Source organism: Sapajus apella, unplaced genomic scaffold (genome assembly GCF_009761245.1).
Source record: "Sapajus apella isolate SASKATOON/1434 unplaced genomic scaffold, GSC_monkey_1.0 scaffold47, whole genome shotgun sequence".
Classification (NCBI taxonomy): Eukaryota; Metazoa; Chordata; class Mammalia; order Primates; family Cebidae; genus Sapajus; species Sapajus apella.
Window position 1 is genome coordinate 8,772,268 of NW_022436987.1, and position 12,947 is coordinate 8,785,214.

Below are 12,947 nucleotides of genomic sequence, written 5' to 3' on the forward strand. Positions count from 1 at the left end.
ATTAAAAAGAGATTCAGAGACAGGAGGAACAGTATCTAATAACATAGGTAGGTAAAAGTTACTGAATACACACAAAACATGAATGAATCTTAAAAGCACTGATAAGTGAAAGAAGCCAGATTCAAAGGTTACATACCATATGATTTCCTTTCCATGACATTCTTGGAAAGACAAAACTATAAAGACAGAGAACAAATCAGCCAGGAGTTAATGCTGAAGTGATTACACAGGGACAGCACAAAGTAATTTTGGTGAGTGATTGAACTATTCTGTACCTTAATTGTGGTAGTGGTAGTTAAACAGCTGCATGCTTTTATCAAAACTCACAGAACTATATACTAGAAAGAAGTAATTGTATTGCATTTAAATTTTAAAAGAAAAAAATAGCAATGATTTTAATTAACACTTAAAAGCATCAAATATATTAGCAAGGCATAATGAAACTACTTTTTGATCAAAAATCCCCAAGTCACACTGTCCCATTACCATAACAACCATACTTAATCAATAGCCATCCTATCACTGCCACAAACAACATACATAAACTTTTGATAATGAAAACTGGTGAGTTTTCATTTCTACTTCTGCCACAATAGTGAAGTTTTAGAATCAGAAAAAAACTTGTATGATTCTGTAAGTTTCTTAACATTCAAGACCCCAATTTCCTTAAACATGAAATGAAAATGACACAATTCTCATTATGTAATCTATTACTATTTTAACCACCAAACTGTTAGACAGGATACCTTATATAACACAGTGCTAGGCACATTAAGTTTTAAAGATTTGCTCAGCTCTTGTTTAATTATACACACCACTACGCTAATACACACATACACACAAAATGAATATATCTCCTTTCTCTCCCTGACATGATAAATAGCACTATTTGTCCTAGAAAAAAATCTACAACCAATCTAAATGTTCATCAAGTTAATTGGCTAAAAATCTACAGAAATATATCATGCAACCAGTAAAAATGAGATATATAGATACTGATACAGAAAACATTTCAAAACATATTATTAAGCTAAAAAGCAAGGTACAAATACGCATTATGTAATCCCATATTTACACACACAAAAAAAGAAAAAACAGAACTAAAGAAAATTAACAAATTAAACACATACATACACACACACTCATCTGTGCTTGTATATGTTAAGATAATGTCTAGAAATATTACATAAAACTACAACTAGTTGCCTCTGAGAAAATGCTGGAATAAGGAGACTTCCTTTTTGTTTTATTCCTTCATACTATTTGATAGAAAATGTTTCTGCCAAATGTCCCCCGTTAGACTATAATATCCTTGAGGGCAAGAACCAAGTATGATTCATGTTTGTGTCCCCACAGCCTAGTACTATTTGTATGTAAGCTTTTACAAAATGTTAACTACATTAAGAAGAAAGAAACTGAAGGACATTTTACTTAATATAATTCACTAGTGCAGAGGAAATAAGAATTACAAAGATTTATAAGCAGTCTTTAATACTGTCATATACCTATACCCACATTTTAGTTATGGCAAAGAGCACCAATCATGTGGCTCTCACTCTCAAATGAGCAAAAATTGTAACAATTCAATTTCTAATGCTCTCAGGAAATACACATCAAGATAGTGGGGATAAAAGACAGAAAATGTAACATCCCTAGAAACATATTTTAAGATATTACCAAACAAGCCCTAAGTTTCCCAAAATATTCCTCAAAGATGTACCTATTTAAATCTCACAGACGCCCTTTCAATTGTTAAGGCTTCTCCTTTTCTGATTTGTTACAGTTAAAACAAGGCAAGCTTAGCTGAGAACTTTATTCAGGATATTTTTGTAACTGATTGAATTTTATGTAACTAATTTCACCATATAAAATGAAAGTGGCCAGGAATGGTGGCATGCACCTGTAATCCCACCTACTTGGCAGGCTGAGATAGGAGGATTGCCTGATTGAACTCAAGAGCTCAAGACCAGCCTGAGTAACATAGTGAGACCCAACCCCCAGGTCTAAAAATAAAAAATCAAAGAAAATTAAAATTTAAAAATTAAAAAGATTTTTTTTAATTAAATAAAATTGATTTATTCTTTCATTCAGAATCTATTTACTGAGCACTTAGCACCTTTCAGGCATTTTGATAGCTGCTAGGGAGAGTCTAACAAACAGATTTAACATAACTCCATGGTATTTCCATTAAAAGTAGGGTCTGTTTATTTAAAGGACAATCTCTAATTGACCAAGACGTAAGACTTCCAAAGTCAGCTCGGTCCACCCGAGCTCTGTTCCAGAGGTGATTTGAATAAATCTTTGTGTTAATTAATTTTATCACTTTTATAGAATTTCTATTCAAATTTTGCTGACTCCTTAATCAAGGCATTAACACTTCAAGAAATCAAGTGTTACTCATTTGTTTCCTTCCTATTGCAAAGAGCTCAATAAATGTTTAAAAATCTTTTCATAGTTTAAGCATTTACAAAGTATCTACATTACATGATTAGCACTGTAAATAACTAGAACTGTTCATAGGCTGCCTTCTTAAAACTCAAAAGGCATATTTTTTTAATATCCTAAAGAAATAACAATGTTTTACTTTTCTACTATGACAAAAAGTGTTGACTTCAAAACCAGAAACACCTTGACATAGTATCAGTTAATACAGGCAATCCTCCTGAAGCCGATGCCTAAATTGAAGGAAATCATAGTCAACTCTTAAGAAGCAACTCCTTAACCTTTAAACAAAGTCAGACAATATTTTAAACAACATTTTCCTTCCATAATGCTTTTATGCTTTTTCAGATATGCTGTTCCATTCTGACCTCTTCATTATTCCCTTTACCTTCCATTCCTTTCAGATTTTTGCCTATCAGCCATCAATTCAGCAGACTAGAAAAGGATCTATTAAATACAATTCAAGTTCTAGACTACAGTACTGCTCAACAGGACTTTTCATTGTCACAACAGTATGGTAATGGAAATGTTTTATGTCTGCATTGTCTGAAAAGCAGTCACTACATGTAGCTATTGAGCACCTGAAATGTGGCTACAACTGAAGAATTAAACTTTTAATTGTCTATTTTTAATATAAATTTAAATAGCCATATGTGTCTGGTAGCTACCATATTGCCCTCATAATTAGAGGCAGAAACACCAGAACCTTCTCCACCAAAGAAGTTATTTAGCCTCTAAGGGCTTCATTTTAAGGAATCTAAAATTTGCCCTGAGACAAAATACATGCTCACAAAGAAACACTTTACACAGCTGTGTATCTCAGTATTATAGGTAGTATTCCATTTTAAGAAAACTTAAAATGTTCTTATATTCAAAGATCTTTGAATTAAGGCTCATTTCAATAATTAAAAGTCTATGGTACATGAAAAGACAAACCAACCAATAGAAGAGAATTAAAGGTCCAGAAACAGAGCTCTAAAACATAAAGAAATTCAATATATGATAAAGTGATATCTCAAGTCATTGAGAAAAAGAGAGACACTAATAAATGGTATTGGGACAACTGAATAAACACTCAGGAAAACATGAAACTGAATCCATACCTCATACCACATACAAGGATATACTCCAAATGAATAAACTATCTAAATGTAAAAATTGGAACCACACAAATACCAGAAAAAATATGGGTGATTTCACTGACAACCGGGAAGGAGGGAAAGCCTTTCCTATTTGCCTATGAAAAGCACCACTATTTGCAAAAAGCACAGAAAAAAATAAGGTTTTAAAAACAACTAATGTTTTTCCTATATTAAAAGGGCTAATTTCACAGTATAATAAAGAGCTCCTTAAAGAAGGAAAGAAAAAGACAACTTCTCTTCTCCAAAACAGAGTCTACAAAAACAAATGGGCAAACCTCAGAAAAATAAAGGCAAATGGCCTTAAACATAAAAATATGTTCAACCTCGTTCATAAAAGAAATGCAAATCAATACCTCCAATTTTGACCATATACACTTTTGGTAAAGCTGTGGAAAAGCATGCTCAATACTGGCATACACTGCCAATGAAAAGCATAAATGAGGGCCTGGAGCAGTGACTCACACCTGTAACCCTAGCACTCTGGGAAGCTGAGGCTGACAGATCACCTGATCCTAGGAGTTTGAGACCAGCCTGGGCAACATGGTGAAATCTCATCTCTACTAAAAAATACAAAAATTAGTTAAGCATGGTGGCACATGCCTGTAGTCTCAGGTACCTGGGAGGCTGAGGTGGGAGGATCACTTAAGCCTGGGAGGTCGAGGCTGTAGTGAGCTATGATCATGCCAATGCATTCCAGCCTAGGTGACAGAGTGAAATATTGTCTCAAAAAAAAAAAGAAAAAAAAAGATAAAGAAAAACACAAATGATATAACCCCTGTAGGGAGGAGTTTTTAATATCCAACAACATTACACATAAATTTACCACTCCTACTTACAAGACACAACTCCACAAATATTCCACAAATATTTGCAAATATATTCACTGTGGCATTATTTGTAATGGTAAAAGACTAAAAACAATCTGAATGTGCATCAAAAGAAGCTAACTGAATAAACTATGCATTCACACAATAGAATACTATGCATCTATAAAAAAGAAAAAGGAAGCTCTCCATATACTAATATAGATTAATATCAAAGATACATTGTTAGGTTAAATAACAACAGCTATAAAGGCACTAATCCCACTCATGATAAAAAGAAAAAAAAAACAGGTAGGTACAGAACAAGCTGTATTCAGCATATTACCTTTTGTGACATAAAGGGGAAATTTAAAAATATGTACATATATGCAAAGACAAATATACATATATTTATTTATTTTTGTAAAAGAAAACTCAAAGTGTAAATAAGACATTAATCACAATGGTTACCTATAGGGGCAGAGTTGGACTCGGGTGAAGGTAATAGGGATGTAATCAAAACTTCTGAGTTCTCTTTTGATATACTTTAGATATTTAAACCATACAGTGACTTACATAACCCAAATAAATAAATAGTGAGTGGTATATGTAATATCCATGTGTGTATGTACGTATCTGTGTACACACATATATTTGTGACTGGAAGCAATTATCATTGAGTCATGGGATTACAGTACCATTTTCTTCTTTGTCCCTTGCTAAATGTCCCCAGTTGCACATAATGTACATTACTTTTACAGTCAGAAAGGAATTACTCCAAAGAAATCCATTTTTATAGAAAATTTTTCAAAGTACTCATCATAAAACAATCTCAAAATTAACAGCCATTCAAGCTGGGTGTGGTGGTGTGTGCCTGTAATCCTAACTACTTGGGTGGATGAAGGGGGAGGATCGCTTGAGCCCAGAAGTTTGAGGCCAGCCTGGACAACATAATGAGACCCTGCCTCAAAAATAAATAAATAAATAAACTGTTCCAGTCTACTGTTTTTCTTTTTCTTTTCTTTCTTTTTTTTTGAGACAGAAATCCCCACCTCCTGGGTTCAAGCGATTCCCTTTCCTCAGCCTCCCAAAGTAGCTGGGATTACAGGCACCTGCCACCACACCCAGCTAATTTTTTTTTTTTTTTTAGTTGAGATGGGGTTTCACCATGTTGGCCAGGCTGTTCCTGAACTTCTGACCTCAGGTGATCCATCCTCCTCGGCCTCCCAAAGTGCTGGGATTACAGGCATGAGCCACTATGCCAGGCCCAGTCTACTGCTAAATAATATAATTCACTAGGGAAGCAAAAATGATTAAAGATGTCGTACCACTTTAAAATATGGCAGTTTGTCCTTTCCTTAACATGTTGAGTTCAACTAACACAGACAGCTGCACACATATATATTTATAAACAATGCACATATACTATCACACCAGTATTGTCTAAATAGTACATACACACACGAAATGGAAATTTAAAAAGGATACAGTAAAAAAGAAATAGAAGTTCTATTGCTTTCTTTGTACAGCACAATGAACAAGTTTTTCATATAATCCCAGAAGCACACAAAACCCACTAGGGGGATCACTGGAACAAACTACTCCATATCAGAAGACGTGTGAATTTGTATTCTAGTCTCAGCCATCTTACTGCCTGCAAATATCTTTGATCAAAATCAGTTAAGGGGCTTGATTTGTATTTGTTTCCTCTTCCAAAAATTGGTGTATTAATGGTTTTAAAGTTACTTTCAGTATAACAGTTTCATAGTCTTACTAGTCTCTCTAATAATTATTCTCTTTTAAAAGAAAAACTCCAACAATTTGGAAAATTAAAAAAGAAACAAGAATGTCTCACAGTTAACCATCTTACAGGAGGCTATGGTCTTCTATAAGAAAATTCTAAACGAACAAATGAAGAGCCAAAAAAACCAGATCATATTGCTTGCTATCTTGATGTGAGAAAAATCAAATTCAAGCCTGCATTATATAAAATAAATTGTCCTGAATAAAATAATTACCTTTAAAACAATTCAGCACTATTTGTGTGCCACCCAAAAATGAGAAAATCATAAACACACTTGTACAATTTTGTACCCAAGGTTCTTTCTCAGGTATCTGAGCACTAGAATTTTACTTATTTTTTATTTTTTTCCAAACCCACTTGGTTTCTTGGGATGACATTTATTCTTAAGCTGACATTTCATGTAGTCTACAAATAGAATAGGAAAATTTTCTATTCATCTGCTACAAGCAATAATAGTCAAATACGTTAAAGGAAAACAATCCAAATTAGTAAAAAATGGTTTTTTAGAGGTAGACAACAGTATTCCAAAAGACAATTTTTAAAATGCCACACCATCTTTCTTTTCACTCTAATCTCTTCCCTTTCGCCTACTTTTCTACCTAGCATTCATATTACACAGAATACCAGATATCAGCCAATACATGCCAACATGAAAAACAAGAAAAAGAGCTTCCTATTGTTCAATGCTTATCGAACAAATAAAAAGAAAAGAAAAAGAAAAAGCTTTGTAATTTCCAAAGGAGGAGTGATATTGGCAAGGCAGTAAATAGTCATTTGAACTTGTCCTCTCCAAATGAGACAGCCAGATGTGAATGTACATTTAACTAATGGATATGTTTCAAGATCACTGGAGATAGAGAGGTAGGAGAAGGAGGCAATAATGCCAGTATGCTATTTCCTGAGCTTAAACACAGAACAAAGTGTTAACAACTTATATATCATTTTACTATTTAAGAGCACTTTTACATACTTTATTTCATCTCATCCTTAAATTCTTGACAATTGGTCAGGTGCAGTGGATCATGCCTGTAATCCTAGTACCAGCACTTTAGGAGGCCGAGGGGAGCAGACTGCCTGAGCTCAGGAGTTCAAGACCAGACTGGGCAACGCGGTAAAACCCCATCTCAACTAAAAAATCAAAATTAAAAAAAAAAAAAAAGCCAGGCGTGGTGGTGTGCGCCTTTAGTCCCCACTACTTGGGAGGCTGAGGCAGGAGAATTGCTTGAACCCAGGAGGTAGAGGTTACAGTGAGCCAAGATCGTGTCACTGCACTCCAGAATGGGCAACAGAGCAAGACTCCATCTCCAAAAAAAAAAAGGAAAGAAAAAATCCCTGACAATTATGTTCTATATACATTTTTCATGTGAGGAAACAAAGGCTTAGACAGGTTAACATTAATGTCATAGAGCTAACAGTGGGCTTTAAACTCAGAAGTAAATGATAATAAATAAGACATTTCAAGAAGAAAAGTGTGATTATGATTTAAAATGACCTTAGTTCCTATAGCTTCTGTGGGTGGAGGGGAAAACAAACAAGACAATAAAATAAAATAAAAAATAAAATAACCTTAGAAAAGTGTTTTTTATAGTTTCTAATCAAGTACTTCAATCAGTAATTCACTATAAAAGACTTTCATTACCAGTTAAATACTAAATAATAACTTCAATTTGTCACCAAAATTACTAATAGATCACTCATTTCAACTACAAAGACTAAAAATATGTACCATATAATCAGACACCTTACATTTTTAAACAGAATAACATTATTAAACTATTAACAGCATGAAGAAAGATGCTTTCACTGGCAACAATAACTTACAATATTGAGAAATCTGTGCATAAGTTTACATATTTAACTTAAAATCTTTCCTCTTTACATTCAAGTTTCTACTATTTCAAATACACAGCTCATTGTATTCCCACTGCCTATTTTTTAATCCTTTATCAGAAAGCATCTTTTTGAATTCTGATTGTTCACCTCCCATCTTCAAGTTATAGATTGATACATTCTTAGCAAACTAGTTCTCAGTTTCAGAGATCCCAAAGTAAACCAGAGCAAGATATATTAAGGGAAATGCAACACTGGCTTGAACTCTGATGAAGATTCTATTAAAAAGTGGGAAAATTTTTTAACAGTTGTTCTTCCATAAACAAGAGAAGGTAACAGCTGTACCTTCCCAACCTGCCTTACTTTCAGTTCAGAATCAACAACAAAAAGAATTCAAATAGATGACAATAAAAATATAACTGAATTCAATGAGAAAAAAACCTCTTATTACTTCAACTGCAAATTAAACTTACCCAGTTAGAACTGTAGATGTGCCATTTCCTTCTCCCTCACAGTAGTCCAGCCTGCTCAGACAAGCCTACCATACAAATGAATAGACAATGTACATCCTAAGAATTGGGAGTCTCAAAAACTGAATCATAAGGCACTGAACAAAAGTATACTCAATCCCTTCCCCTAGCCTCCCCTAATCCTCCTTTGGGACTGCAACTCGGGATGGGAAGAAGGGGGAAAGCTATTTCCAAAAAAGAACTTCGTACTTTATGAGTCATGGCAGAAACACCTAGAGACGAAAACAATGGTTCCCCCTTCAACAAGCACAATCTTCTCAAATATAAAACAAATTCTTCAGAAATAATTGTAAAACTCTTCAACAGGAGCACCTCACAAACATAATACTATCTCCTCTTCTTTCATTTCCTATGTCAGAGAGAAGCAGGGATTGGATGGAGAGTTATTAGCCTAGCTTGACCTGAGATGACTGAGCTAAAATGAAGAAAATCAAGTCTGCAAATTCCCAAAGCAGTCCTGATTAAAAACCAGTATTCTATGTAGTCTCTGAACAAGTTATGATACATTCAGCTATAAAAGGTGGACCTCTTTGTAAAACTGCACAATATACAAGTGGGTTTTAATCAATGCATCTTCCTTTTCAAAATTCTCTCCCTTACTTAACCTAACCTCCTTCTCACCCTTATCCCCAGTGAGGACCCTCAACTTGCCCTCTATATGCCTAAAAACCACCTCTTACTTAGGTTTGACCTCTAGCACTCCCATTCCCCATAACCCAACTAGGTATGAATCAGATTATGTGATTAAATTACTTCACATTAATGGGTAAATGAGGCTTAATCCGCAAAGGTCAATTCCACTCATGTTATTGAACTGTACTATGTATAGGGCACTAAGTTTAATCAATTAATGTACCTATTCTTCTTACAAGAAAAACTAACACAAATCAATCTTTTAATGAACAATGTAAGGAAGGGGCACAAGAGCATTTGCTTCACATCACACTTTCTCCACCTATTTCTTTCCATCCTGTTGCCAAACGCTTCCAACCTCCATCTGGCATGGAATAAAATCCAGTAATTTTAATTCTGGTAAAAGTCAATGCCTAGGAAGACAATGTGGAATAGCACAGCAAACAATAAACATTCAAATCCTGAGATGGACTGTAGAGGGTCTCTTGTATTTAATTTTACATATTAGCTGCAAGTGCAATAAAGAGCTTCTAAATAATCCAATTTCTGTACAAGATACCTATAAATCAGCTTTGCTCAGAACTGAGTTATTAAACCATAAATATTGAGACTTTTTTTCTTCAGTTATTTCCACAGTTAAAACATTATAGTAAATACTAGTTCAATTTGCCCTACTATACTTAACAGCCATTAAACTTAACTACTGTTTTCAACTAGATGTGACATTTTTCCCAAGACCCCTTAAGTCTGAAACTTCAAACTTGCTTTAAACCTTTTTTTCCAGACATAAAATTTATGAATTCTGATCTATAGCAGAGCTTCTAAACTGGAGAGCCGAAAACAACTACAGACAGGTTTGGGTTTGATTCAGCTGCAAAGTATTTTTAATGGTTTTAATTGTCAATATTTTTTCTTCTTTTTTCTTTTAACAGGATGTGCCCAATGACAACAGTTGTCAATATTATTAAAAAGCAAGACACTGCATGCAAAAATCTAGATTTCTGGGTTCTCTTGAGAATGCTGAAGATGGGGTCCATACTTATATATGGCACTGATTAGGTAGACCTGAGAATTGGATGTCTCTCTGACAAGGCATAGTGCAGCTCCCTCCCTTTAATTTTCTGACTAGTACCCGAAGGCATGTGAGTTTGTTGCTCATGCTATGGCTTTGAAAGGTGCATAATATTTTCCATATCACCTCCATAATTCCCTAAGTCACTTATTATAAAAAGCCAAAAGAAGACCACAGTGGTTTGCAAATCAATAGTTAATAATTTTTAAAATTCACACAGCTTAGAAAGAAGAAAATTCAGACTGGTGGGAAGAGTAACATAATTAGAGGGATAAAAGTCCATTTGAAAGCTTTTTTGAGAGTAAGAAAAAAGGTGAAAGAACACAAAAACATTATTGAAACACTAAAAGCTTTCCTGATTGAACACTGTTACTCTGGTGGTTCCTTACCACATTCCATGCTTCAGAACCTCCCCTCCTATTTTGCACGTATTGACCTAATAGCAGTTAGGTCATACACGCTGAGAAATCTTCGGAAAATTTATAAAACACATTTATCTTATCAGAAATAATTCTTCTCACTTTTTTTTTTTAACAGTCTTAGTCCACTTTCAAATCCCATCCCAAGTATTTTACTGCTTTCAGCTTTATATTCAAATGACAACTGAGTCTGGATTTCAGGCCTGAACTTCAATCTTTTAGCCCTTCAACTCTTTTGGCCCTTATGGCTGCATTATTATATCTCTTATTCCGATTTCTACAGTCTCTTTCATTGAAAATGTATTCCTAACCCCTCTCTAAAAGATTTTGGTCAAATTCGTGTAGTTGGGGATTGGGAGGAGAGAGGTCGGAAGGAACTCAGTTGTCCGAATACAATCAATATCGTGTGCTGTTGCATTTAGATTGCTAATTTAAATAAAAAGCATGAAAATTCTGAAATATAATACATCTTCATAAAATAATCTTGTTTGCTAAGTGCACAAAGCCACAAGCAAGTGAAGCTGTATCTTTCAGCACGTCTGGACAAGTGACTTTTCATCATGGACTCAGAATACTGAGAAAGGAGAAGCAAGAAATCTGTGAGGCCCAGGGACAGTCACAGTAGCCCACACTAACAAATTACTAAACGATGTCTCACCTTCCCCCACCCCATTCCCAAAGATAAGGGTGTCAGGGCACCTGCATCTTAAGAAGAAAGACATCAGAACCTTTTCCGTGCAAGTTTTGGGAAAACAAAGCTTTCATACGTAAAAAACGGTTACAGCATAAAACCACGCAGCACATTAGTGGGGTCTTACTCCTCACCCAGAGGGAGGCTTCCCACCACCTTATCCCCTATTGTGATGCGCCCTCCTCAGGAAGTCTCTGCGTCCGTCGGAGATGACAGGGAAGGGGCGGGGCACGGGGTTCCTCCGCCCTGGAAAGAAGGGATGAGGGTATCGCCTTCATCCGCAGGGAAAGGCCTCCGGACTCGCAACCCAAAAGCTGCAGCCCGAAAACTCAACCCCCATCCTGGCCTCTTCTAATTGGGTGCCCCTGGCCGGAGCCTAAAACGCCATGCACGGTCCCCGAGGAGGGTCCGGCCGTCCAGACCACCGCCACAGCAGTTCGGCTCTCACGCCCAGATTCGCCCTCCGCCCCTTTCCTCTTTCGCCCCGGCCAAGCCCATCCTCCCGCGCCGCCCCCGCCGAGTTCCCCAGCTGAGTAAACTCACTCTCGAACCTGTAGTCCCCCTTCAGTGCCCACAGAAAATTGGGGCAAAAACCGAGGCCGCTGACACCTCCACTTCCTCCTCAGTCAGATCCCTCTGGAGGTGGCTGTAGAGGCGGCCACTGAGACCGCTGCGAGTAGCAGAGCTGCACCGGCAGGTTGCAGGCCGGCTCCTCGCCCCTTCTCGCGAGAGCTCGCAATCCCAAGAGGCGAGGCCAGCCGCGTTCTCGCGATAACGGTGCTCTCCGCCCAGAGGTGGGCGGGGTATCGAGGGAGAAGGCAGTTGAGGGCGCGGCGGCTTGGCTTGGGTTCTCAGCCTGCGTGCTGGCCGAACCGAGACGAAGGCGCAGCGCGACCTCTCCTCACAGGCAGCAGCTCGGAATCGGCCTCGAGCCCGAGTGGCTGAGGCCTGTTACCCTCAAACCTTTGAATCCTACGTTTTCCCCTTGGCTTTCTGTCACCGTTATAGAAAAGCGGACAGCGTCTCGGTCACAGAGTTGGAGAAATAACGCAGGGACTCTCTAAGGGAAGCTTTTTCCTCGTCAAAGCAAACTCCAAAATCACTTCTGTCGGCGTGGACCGGCTGGAACTGATGAGAGGCGGTTGTCGTGAGGAACACCCACTGTTCCCTAGTGTTCCCCGCTGCTTATTTTTAAACGCTTGGTTGGCGGGAACCTTTGTGCCAACTGACATTCCTTCAGTTTGGCCGCATATGAAACATCAAGAGTCACCTGCAAGGGCTGGCTGGGCAATAAAAACAGGAAAAAATTTAAAAGACACAGTCTCCGCCCTCGAGGCTTACACCCTAGGGGCGTGACCTACAGGAAAATAGATAATCCCATTATTCTCTGATAAAAGCGGAGCTGCTTGCAGTGAGCTCTGGGAGAGACAGGGAGTAACCGGCTGCTCCCGGGGCCGTGTTGAGAAAGCCTTCACCAGGGAGTGACATTTGAGCTGAATCTTATGCATGAGTAATTCTCCAGTTTTAGGAAGAGAGGAAAGGGCGTTGCAAGGAGAGGAAGCAAAGAGGAACAGGACCTGA

The 12,947-nt window shown here is 37.2% G+C and overlaps 1 protein-coding gene across 7 annotated transcripts in view; it reads right to left on the reverse strand.

Annotated features, from left to right (window-relative positions):
* BTBD10 (BTB domain containing 10) overlaps positions 1-12,109 on the reverse strand; it is a 74,914-nt gene extending 62,805 nt beyond the window's left edge. For 3 of the 7 annotated variants that reach the window (XM_032240828.1, XM_032240824.1, XM_032240819.1), the window contains exon 1: positions 11,910-12,109. The gene's annotated coding sequence lies outside the window, so the exon portion shown is untranslated. Of the gene's footprint in view, positions 1-8,494; positions 11,681-11,909 lie in introns of those variants that run through there. The other 4 variants (XM_032240830.1, XM_032240825.1, XM_032240821.1 and 1 more) reach the window with 3 other exon arrangements.
* Positions 12,110-12,947: the final 838 nt, after the last annotated feature.